At 45.1% G+C, this 11,049-nt stretch overlaps 1 long non-coding RNA gene across 1 annotated transcript; it reads left to right on the forward strand.

The window, feature by feature from the left end:
- The first annotated feature begins 5,850 nt into the window (after positions 1-5,850).
- LOC137143775 (uncharacterized) lies at positions 5,851-8,066 on the forward strand. Its single transcript, XR_010917256.1, has 2 exons — positions 5,851-6,080; positions 6,652-8,066. It is a non-coding gene; the product is annotated as an uncharacterized lncRNA (long non-coding RNA).
- The last annotated feature ends 2,983 nt before the right edge of the window (positions 8,067-11,049 follow it).

Consider the following 11,049-nt stretch of genomic DNA (forward strand, 5'->3'; position numbering starts at 1 on the left):
CAGTAAGGGGCCTTGGGAGGGTGAGGCTGGGCAGAGACGATGGAATTAGAGCTGAGCCTGGACCAGATCCTTGGAGCTGAGGAATGTGGAGCTTTGAGAAAGTTCAGATCTGAAACAGGGACCCTCAGATCCTTGTCCAAGTTTCAGCCCAAAGCTGGAATCAGTTCCGACTGGTTTAGCCCATTCCTAAGCAAACAACCACATGCTTCACTCTCCCAAAGGCCATATTCTTTTTGGGCCCTACTTCTAAAAAGGGATTCTTGTGATTGACTTAAATAGGAGCTACCCTGGCCCCTTAGATTTGTTACGGGAACGTGGGCTCAGGAGATCTTGCTACAGAGTCCCTGGGTGACGCTGGGTCTTTCTGGGCCTTAGTTCCCATCTGTAAAATGGGGATAATGATCCTTCCTTTCTCCCATCCTTTGTCTGACTTCTCTACTTAAATTGTAAGCTCTTTGAGGCCAGGAATTGTTTTTTCCTCTGTGTCTGCAGCATCCAGCACAACGGCCCCCATCTTTGCTGGAACTCAAGGCACTACTGTAATATAAATAATCATAAATGAATCCTTCAAACTATATGAATGTACAGCACCTAGCACAACAAGGCCTCTAGGTCCTATTATAATACAAATAATAACACTAGTATCTGCAGGTGACCCTCTGCCAGGGTCTCAGTGGCATCCCCAGAGTTGAGGGGCATGGACTCTTCTGGTATAGAAATGACTCTCCCCAGCACAGCCCATTGCACAGTGACAGCAGGGTTGTGGAGGGCGGGATTTTAAACACCGAGGGCAGAACTGCTCTGGGAGGTGTAGCTGAGTTGTGCCCTGTTAAGCTGTGAATTCCTGCAGAGTTTTGTTCGCGGGATAGGTGCGCAGCCTGGTGCCCTGCTCCGAATTAATTATCCGCTGACACGATTTCGCTTCTTTCCCTTTGTGTTATTTTAATTAACAGAGATCTCCTCCAAGCAAGCCAGCTGTCATGTAAATTGTAAAACTGTCAGCATGTACAGCAACTTAACAGGGATTTTAAAAAAACATTGCACAAAGGGATGTGCTAGTTTGGCTTTTTTTTTTTTTTTTTAAATCTAGAGTGTTTGTAATTTTTTTTTTAAAGCATGAAAATTGGAGAGTGGGGTAAGTGGATGAAAAAACGCTACCTTTTATTTTAGATCCACTTACTGCCAATGATCATTTTGGGGGGGAGACAGTCCAGAGAGTGAATCAGACGGGGAGAACTGCTATGCTTTGCTGGGTAAAGGGGTCCCTCGTTCTTGCACCAGTTGAGTTTCATGAGAGCAGTTTGAGGGAGGCAACAGCAGAGGGAGGGTGGACAGAAGCGGGGAGAGTCCCTGCAAATGAGTGAGTTTGTGTTGTTCTGCGATGGGACCAAAGGGATGCTGTTGAGCTGGGGGAAGAGCCTCTCCAGTCCTTTTCCTGGTGCTGCTTTGCCTTGGAGACAAGAAAGACTCTGCTCTTCATTCCTTTGCTTGGTTCCGTCCCTCTTGGGCTGCTTTATCTTTGCTGACTCGTAGCCTATTCACAAAGGCTTTGAAGCAACTCCTTGGATTATTCGAGATTTTGTAAGGTCCTTGTTCAGTCTGACACCTCTTCCATTGACGAGGAGCAGTGCTGATATGAACAACAGAACAATCAGCACAACATTGTGTTTTGGGCAGGCCAGGTCCCAGAGCCTGCACCAAGCCCCAGGAAATGGGCCTGGCCACTGACGGTTCAGTAGCACTCAGGGGAAAGGGCAGTAGACTCCTCCCACAGGCTGTTTAATAGCCCTGCCTCTCTCCACTTGGCGCAAGGGATGAGGACTGGTGGAACTGTATGGTCAAGGATCCACTACACAAGCCACATCCCTGCTCTTCCCTAGGCCCTTGCTTGCTCCTCCCTCCATGGACTGGGATGAGGGAATGTGGAACTTGACATCATGTCACCAGTAGGCAATAGAATGCACCATTTCCACTGCGCAGTGGCCTTAAGGGGGCAGGTTTAAGTCGGGGGGAGGGGAGGGGTGTAAGAATTGGTTAAGGGGGCAGGGGGCAAGATTATCCCCACATTCATTCAGTCCTGACAGAGCTTGAAGTGCTCTGCGGGCTTCCTCTGCAAGAGTCATTTTGCCCACCACTGAAGGGCAGCCACCTCTGGAGCAGGACATTGCAACTGATTATTGTGCATGAGAGTGACTTTGAATTAGGGAACCACAGCACAGCCCTCACCAATTCAGCTGTGGGAGGCTCCTTTTAGTACAGTGGACACACAGCATGCTGCCTATGGATCTTGAGGGTCCAGCTATAATGTGTAAGGTGACCAGCCAAATTTTCACATTTGCTGTCTGGTCACCCTAAATGCTGCTCCAGTCTACTTTCTTTTCCTTATTGGTTTTGTAGCTCATTACACTGGCACTTGAAACGGGTGAAAATCTTTGTCTCAATGTGGCAAAAGGCTAGAAAGCTCTGATTCTGGGCAGATTAGGACTCCTTGTTCTATGTCATGCAAGAGAAAGAGAAAAGAGCCATGTAGCAAATGCAGAGAGAAGTGACGATGCATACAGGTCAAAAGCTAAGTCCTGTTCTTCCTGCTGTTGCACAGAACTAATGGGAAGAAAAGCCTTTTCCTGAAAGCTCCAAGGACAGGCAGCCTGTGAAATGGTTTCCAAATAATAATACTTAGCACCTCTCCTTGAGATCTCAAAGTGCTTGACAAACATGAATTCATTCTGATAACATCCCTGTGAGGCAGGGACATACTAAGCTAAAATTGGCTTCTATGTGGAGCTTTTTTTATACCAACCGAATACTATTCTGTCTGCCTCAATATTTCGTTTAATTTGGTAAGTAGCAGTGACATGCTTAGCCTTGTAAAGACATACAAAAATTGTCCCTGGCCCATCCCAAAGATCTATTGATTGATCATTCTGTAAACTGCCTCTCAGTGTGGTATCTGGGATCTAACTGAGAATACATTAATAAAAGTAAGTTCACAATCCCCAGGAGTGGGTTAACCAGTTTCAAAAGAATAAGAACCATCCCTCTGCAACTCACAAACTTTTTGGGCTTTCTGGAATCAAATTTCTTTGGAAGGTTCTGAAATGTTTAGGTTAATCCTTCCCCTCCTGTTACATCCCAGGATGTATCGTTGTTATTGAAAACACCTTGCGTCTTCTTCTCCTGGCTCGTACTGGGGCCAGAATTTCTGAAGCACAGGGGAAAGGCTGTTTTCATGATATTTCCAGGCCAGCAAGATTCTGGAAGGACTAAATGAACTGTAAGAATTCCAGCCCAGTAATGCAAACACCAGGGATTATAACTATTATTATTTGGTATTGTGGTAGAGCCTAGAAACCCCAGTCAGGGATCAGGACCTCATGATAGGTGTTGTATGCACATAGGAAACAAAGATTATCCCTGCCCTCATGAGTTTACAATCTAGGTAAATTCAGTTATGATGTAAACCAGTGCCACTCTCATTTAGCTTGGAGTGGCACCAATTCATGCCAAGGACAAATTTGGTCTGACAGATGGTTAGTGATTTTGAAATGGGACCACATTCTGCTCTCAAATGACCTCAAAGACATTCATCTGGATTTACCCCAGAATTTGACTGCTAGGGTCTGATTCTCCATCACCCTGACTTTGGATCATCATCTATGCACCGTAGGTGTCAAATGCCCCCCAAGTAATAATTCTCCACTCCTTGTCAGAGGTAGGATCAATTTTACATCTGCTTAGCACAGGTGACCATACAAGCCTCAAGACCATGAAGAATCAGGACTATAGTTCAGATAATCATCCTATCTTCTGCTCCTGAACTCCACGGGCCAGCTCTTCAGCTGGTGTAAAATGTGCCAGCTCCATTGACATCAGTTGAGCTACAACAATTTACACTGACTATCTGACCCTGAGTCTTTGGGCTTCCCCCTTTGCTCCAACTTCATTCACATGAATATTTTGGCTGAGATTTTCAAAGATAACAGAGGCATTTGGGTGCTCAGTTCCCACTAAAATTAAAATTAATGGGAACTGGGTGGCTTTGCAAATCTCAGCCTTACTACCTGATTCATTTGGAAATTTTGGGGAAAACCCCCCAAAACTAGAATTGGTTTAATTTTTTTCACTGAAAAATAATTTCAATCAAAAATTGCTTTTTTGGGTTGAAAATGAAATTGTCATCAAAAAATTGTTTGAAACCAAATTTTCTAGTTTTTCAGTGAGAAACTGAAAGCCAAAACACACTTAAAAAACAAAACAAAACAAAACTGGACATTTGTACCAAAAACCAATTTTTAAAAATTTTTTTTGCAAATATCCCCCACCCCAAAATTTGGGATTCCAAAACCATTTTATGAGAAATTCAGATGAAAATAAATGAAAATCTGTAAAAATTTCCCTTGGAAAATAATTGCCATTTTCCAACTAGCTCTTCCCAGCTCCTCCTTGATACACCTTCTGAGGCACAGCCCACTTTGGAAATGTATCTCATGTGGGATTAGGAGGCCTCCTGAAGAATAGTGCAACATGATTATTTCCAGGGTTTGTTATTAGTCCCAGGCAGATAGCTTTAATTAGGACGATTTTCTTCAAAACAAACCAATGTGGTGAGCCTCCGTAGTCCTTTTGTTACTCAAAATTCTAATCCCCATCATTTTAACAGACAGCAGGTGAGACAAGATCTCCCTCAGGCAATACAGATTTCAAACTAGCACGAACTTCCAAATCTCATGGAATGGCAGCCATCAAGGTAAGAGCAATCTGCTGTTTACCCCGGAGTTGGAGCTGTTGCAACACACAATTACCAAACCCCAGCAACTGCCAGAACACCTGAACTTTTATGGGCATAAATATCAAACAGGCTGGCCATGTTTAATGTTGAAACATTCCAGGGAGCATTGATTAGGTGTGTTCTCATCATTAGAAAACCTGGGTTTTGGCTCTCCCCCATGTCTGAGCTCTGCTCAGCATAGGGTGAGGAGTTGGGGGGGATGGAGGTTTGGCAGGGAGCCACATACAACTCCCTTAGTCTGTGCTGCCTCGCCACAGTGTCAACAAGAGCATCCTAAAGGCTACACTAACTTACATCATTGGCATAAAGTCCCAAGGGCCATAGGCCAGTGGAGATATGGCATAGAGGAATAGAGCTCTGCCTCATCTCTAGCATGCCTCTTCCCTCCTCCAGCATGCTTCCCCTGCACTGGGGTAGTCAGAGGTAGCCGGCACAGGTGCCAGCTACATTGGCTTCCCATCATCAGGGAGTCCCCCACCACTAGGGGAATTTTTTGCTACCACTCATAGCCAGAATCTGGCTTCTTTGTGCAATTTGCCTGGCCCATGATCTAAAAGTTCAGATGAGAGAGACAAACTGAATAGTTTAATCTTCTACCGTCTTATACTAAAATCATAATTTAGCTACATCCAGCATCCTTTAAATACAAAATGAAAATGTTTTACAGAGGAAGGATCTGTCATAAGCTAAGGCAAAAAGGCAGAATAAAATAAATAAGAGCTGTACATTCATTATAATTAATCTGTTTTGGTCTGAGTGACTTTCATCTGAGAGGATCTCAATAATCTTTCCAACCAGCCTTTTCCTGATACAATTGCATGTGCAAATGGCCAGCTGAACAGTTTTAATGGTTATAGTAATTACATGCACAAATTCTCTGTCTATGTGCTTGCATGCCTGCTTGTGAAGATCCACGCTGAAGAATTTTCACTGTAAACTGAAAATCAACCAGTGTTTCATAAGACCAGGTGCTTCAAATGAGCAAAGTGCTATGTTAATGGGACCCATATTTCTTTATTTAAAAGCTGCTTCAACAGCAAGAATAACAGATGCAGAACCAAACGAGTGCTGATGAAAATATTGCAGGAGTTCATGCAAAGATACTCAATGGACATCTAATTTCTGCAGAAACCTGTGGTAATCCTACAACAATCAATTAATAAATGTGGAAGCTAAAAGCAACGCAGGTAGCAAGGATCCAGCTTAACGAGGAACACGAATAATGAGCAGCAAAGAAATAGCAAAGTGCTTGGGAAACTCTGAGACAGATCTGCTGGGCAGCAAGACAATGGCAAGTGCAGCCTACAGCTGGAACATGGGTAACCAGGATGTAAACGGTTAGAAATGAGGGGATTCCTCTATTGAGGTTGGAATGGATGGAACCTCAAAAGGATGTGATGCAGCTACTAGTATAGAGAAGCACATGATGGCTCCATTGCAACAGAGAATCCTCAAAAGTCACTCCCTGGCCATTAGGACAAGTGTTTAGTTTTGACAGATTGTTCAGATTGACAGCCCTGGGAAGTGAGTGGCTCATCTTAGCCACAAATGGGTGCTGTGCTGGCTTTGTACATGATCCTTTCAGTTCCAGTCTCTCTGCTGAGTCTGCCAATGTCTTCCTTTAGTCGGGGTGGTTTGGGTGATGTGGACACATGTTGTACCCTAAGCAGCAGATTGAGACTCTGCAGTTAAAATTTCACAGAGGCCACTAAACCATCAGACCAGGCAGAGAGACAGACAGATAGATTCAGGATGTATGAGTATGATGATGACAGAGAAAGGTTTTGCTTTGTTTTAAGTTTGTTTTTTGTGGTGTATCTGTTGCATGATATTGTTTTTAATGAATATCACCCTTATCCCAGCCTTGCTGACCGTCGACTCCTTGTGCTGCACAATGTTAAACTGAAAATCAAGAGGGGACTACATCCATCTTTGCTGCAGAGGACCAAGCTTCATTTTCCAGCAGCCTAAAGACATCAGCCATCCCTAAACCAAGCAGCTATTCAAAGCTCCTGAATACACATTCCATGGGTTCATTCATTGTTCATTCCATGGGAGTTGGGAGCATTTCTTTTTGGGGTGGAATTTTCAAGGTTGTTAACTGAATTTTCTCTGTGTTCAGACTGGCATTGCGCTGGGCGAGGTTCTGTGGCCTGTGATATACAGGAGGTGAGATCACAATGGATCACAATGATCCATTCTGGCCTCAGCATCTATGAATCTGGTTTTGAGTTTGGGATGGAAGGTTGGGTCTCTTTCATTATTTGACTCCTCCCAGATCCAAATTATGTTTTGCTTTTAAAAGACCAACAATTTGAAACCACATTTTTATAAAGAAACAAGCTTTTACATCCCAGCAAGGCAATAATGAAAGCAAGCCACAACATTAAAGTCTAAGCACTGAATTTATACCAGGAAGAACAAACTGGGTTGTGCATGGTCCAGCACAACACTGGAGATGCTTTGTAATGAGGCAAGTCTCCTGCTTACATCCTACAGACCCAACCATGCTGAGGTTTTAATAGAAAGAGGTTTCCTCCCCAGCCTCTGTTTGCCATGCCAGGCAGGATGCCGTGTCCGCTGAAACAAATGACCTTGAGCAAAGCTGCGGGTCAATAAAATAATTTGCTAACTGATCCATCTTCTGTGGCAAACAGATGAATCAACCTCGACTCCCTGGGCTGTTTTATGTACAGATGGGAGAACCATGAAGTTAAAATAACATGTGCATATACATCCATTTCCATGCAATAAATGGATGGCACTAAATAAATGAGTTTGCATCTTTCAGTATGGAAAAACATTGATGCATTTTTCGACACATAGCCTTTTGGAGTTGGATGTGCTCCCCGGGGCTATATGTCCTGGTGTTTTTTCTCCTGGGACTGCATCTCTCTTGGTTTCCAATGTCCTGTTCCTCTCTCCCCTGCCCTCTTCCTTTTGCTTTCCATGGCTTTCTCTCTCTTTCTCTCCCTCTGTTATTCTGTCTCCTTCCAAGCCCCCACTTTCATCAGGTCCTTTTCTCAACAAGGGGACCATTTCTCCTCACTTGTGGTTTAGAATGTGTATTGGCTCCTGGCTCTTTGCCATGGTCAAGCTGATTGCCTCAAGTATTCCAGCTCCAGCAACCCCTATCCCAGCTGTCCTCAGCCTTCATTGTGAGAAAAGTGAGAGAGAGATTCCCCACGAGCCATCTGCAAGTCCCTACCCCCCATGCTCCAACCTTCTGATGGCTTGGCACATCCCTAGATTGTCCTTCAAGCAATCCATCCATCCTCACAGTAGGACACAGAGCTTTAAGCACACAGAACTGCACCCCTGGCTAGTCCTCATATGACACTGCAGCCCAGATAGGCATCGTTCCCTAGGATGCCCACGCTGCTTCCTAGTCAAGGGCTGAGGAGGAAGCATTGGGATGCGATCCTAGACTAGGTGTCCAGACTCAAGGATGGGTTGCAGCTAGGGCTGAACGACACTGCCGAAACTGCTAGACCTGTTCTTGTGAGATTTCAGCCCCAATGTAACTAAATTAAACACCTTGTTGAAATCCTGGCCCAATGAAGTCAATGGGAGTTTTATCGCTGGCTTCAGGGGAGCCAGGATGTCACCCTTTGAGCTTGTTCTTTGCTTCTTTGTTCTGAATGCACGAGCCACATCAGGCAAGGACCTGCTCCTGCTCCCATGGAAATCAACAGAAGTTTTGTGTTTGCCTTCAATGGAGCCTAATTGCTTTCCTATCCCAGGGCCCAAACCACGCCCCATGTAAGTCAAGGCAAAGACTTGCATTGACTCCAATGGGAGACGCATTGAGCCCCAGGAATTGGCTCTGTGCTAAAGAAAGACGTGTAAGGATGGGGAAAAGTCCATGCTACAAGTCCTCAGGCTCCCAGCAAGACACGTGGCCTGTGCTAAAGTTTCAAGCCACTGGAGAATAACTCTCACCCACGGAAAGAGGTGCTGGAGCCATGCAGGAGCCCCGTCCAGACTTGTCCAAAGAATAACCATCTCTGCGAATGTCCCTTATTTTACTGGTCAGCCACATGGCAAAGCACCAAAAACAGTTAAGAAATGATCATTTACATCATGGGGACACATCAGCTTTTAGGAACTGAGGGGTAGAAGGAGGCATAGGAAGAAAAAGCAACCAGAATCTGAAAGCTGAAATAGAAATCAGCCATTGTTTCCGAGACTTAAAGTTCATGCATGCGTCTGGGCTGCATTTGTTTCACAGCGCTGCAAACTGGGGCACTCGGAGGTACGGGAGCAGAAAGGCCCTGAGGCAACCTGTGTTCAGTGAGCCCCTAATCGTGGCGAGGTGATTAATGTCCTTGCGGTCTTGTGCTTCACTGTTCTGTTCTCTTGCCTTTCCCCCCATTATTCTGTAATGCTGTCTCTGCAGGTGCCACACGGGCGTGCATGAAGCAAACTGGCTTTTCAGCTGATAGTGCTCAGCTTCCCTGGTGCAGGGAGCAGGGACAGAGCAGGCTGAGGAAGAAGGTAGGGGCAAGTCGTGACTCAAACCAAGGGCCTTGCCTCTGAACATGGAATAGAGTCTACAAATTAAAGGGCTTTCCAGGCAGAGCAGATTTCTTAGTACATTGTGTAGCCCTGAAGGATCCCAAAGCACTTCACCCACAACTGAAAATAAAGGCCCCTCTGAATGGAGTATGCACGTCATTAAGGGTGGTTTTGGACATCAAATGAATGAGACTCTTGTATCCAAACAGGGAGGCAGGATGTAATTAACTAAGAAATTGGCAGGGGCTCTCTTGGGGAAAGTGTGGTCCTGGGATCTACCATAAGGCAAAGTGCTCTGTACTTCACTTATACATAACCCCCACGCACACCAAAAAAGAAAGAGGCAGTCTCTGTGTGCCCCTGGTATCTTGAGGGACATCAGGTCCAGTGTGACTTATAGAGAAGAGCACCCCCTGCTCAATCACCAACACCAAGTCCCCTAGTTTGAAGGTTTCCTATCCATGTATGGTACTCCACGGAGCACAGGCAAACTTACAAGACTAGAGCTTTACCTTTTACAATAACTTAGTGCTGGATGGGATGTTCTGAAGGTAGTTAAAATGTTCCAAACCTGAAATGTAGACCCTAAACCATCCTCTCCAGGACTTGTACCTTGCAGCTTTTTCAAGGGCTGAAAATGTCCTTCCTTTATCATAGCTTTCCCTTGGGATCTGGGATTATTTCACTGCTTCCCCTGGAAGTGTCAGCAGCAGGATCACAGGGAAAGGGAGGCTTTGCATAATATTCATTCGATATTACAGACACGTGTGTAAACAGATCCATACAATGGGCACATTACCCTCGGTTGTGGGGTCTGGGAGCAGGAGACAGCACAACACAAACAGACCGTGAGCAGCCAAACCACTTGACAGTCCCCCAGGTGGCTAAGCAGCTACTCACAGCACTGCCCCTTGTTACTGAGCCAGATGTTGCCAATGGGAAAAATGGCTTCCACATCTGGCTTTCTCTTTTTTGTATAAGGGCAGGTCAGAGAATGGTATTATAATCAGGAGTAAATGGCACCAATGGTCACATGCAGTGCAGTACCAGGGGATCAGGGGGGCTGCACTGTTAGACATGATGCTTTTCACGTGGCGCATCCCTTGTGCCCCTCTCACGAACATTTATTATTAATCATTGCACACGTGGTAATTTCCTCTAAATGCCCTTGCACAGTGATCAAAGGACTCTGGGTTAGTTACATCTCCAGAGAATTTGTTTAACAAGTGCAGAGCCTATGCAGACAGCAAGTACTGGGGATGGCGCTCCTGTTTTTTTCTGTCCCTGCTCCTGCTGCTCTGCCTGTTTATTCTCTTACTCCTTTTTTATTAAATTGCAAAATTGCTGGTGTAAAGCAGGGAACTTTATAGGTGTTTCCCCATTACTCTCTTCCACCCCCTTCACTACGGTGTCTGGCCTACTAAATAGAGTACTGGACATAGAGTCAGGAGAGCTGGGCTCTATTTCCATCTCTGCCACAGCCTTCTCTGTGACCTTGGTCAAGTCCCGTCACGCCTCTGTGCCTCAGTTTCCCCATCTGTAAAATGGGTCTAATGATCCTTGCCTTCTTTGTAAAGTATTTTGAGCTGTATGAATGGAAAGTGCTATATAAGACCTAGGTACTATTCTATTCACTCTGCCTCTCCCTGTGATTGCCTTGCTGAATTACTAACTGGATATGGCTGCCATTGGACAGTAGAAGGTGATCAGGGATGACAGAGGAAGAAACAAAGAGCAAGAGG

This window comes from Emydura macquarii, unplaced genomic scaffold, assembly GCF_026122565.2.
Source record: "Emydura macquarii macquarii isolate MOO-44397 ecotype Brisbane River unplaced genomic scaffold, CSIRO-AGI_Emac_v2 contig_3348, whole genome shotgun sequence".
Classification (NCBI taxonomy): Eukaryota; Metazoa; Chordata; order Testudines; family Chelidae; genus Emydura; species Emydura macquarii.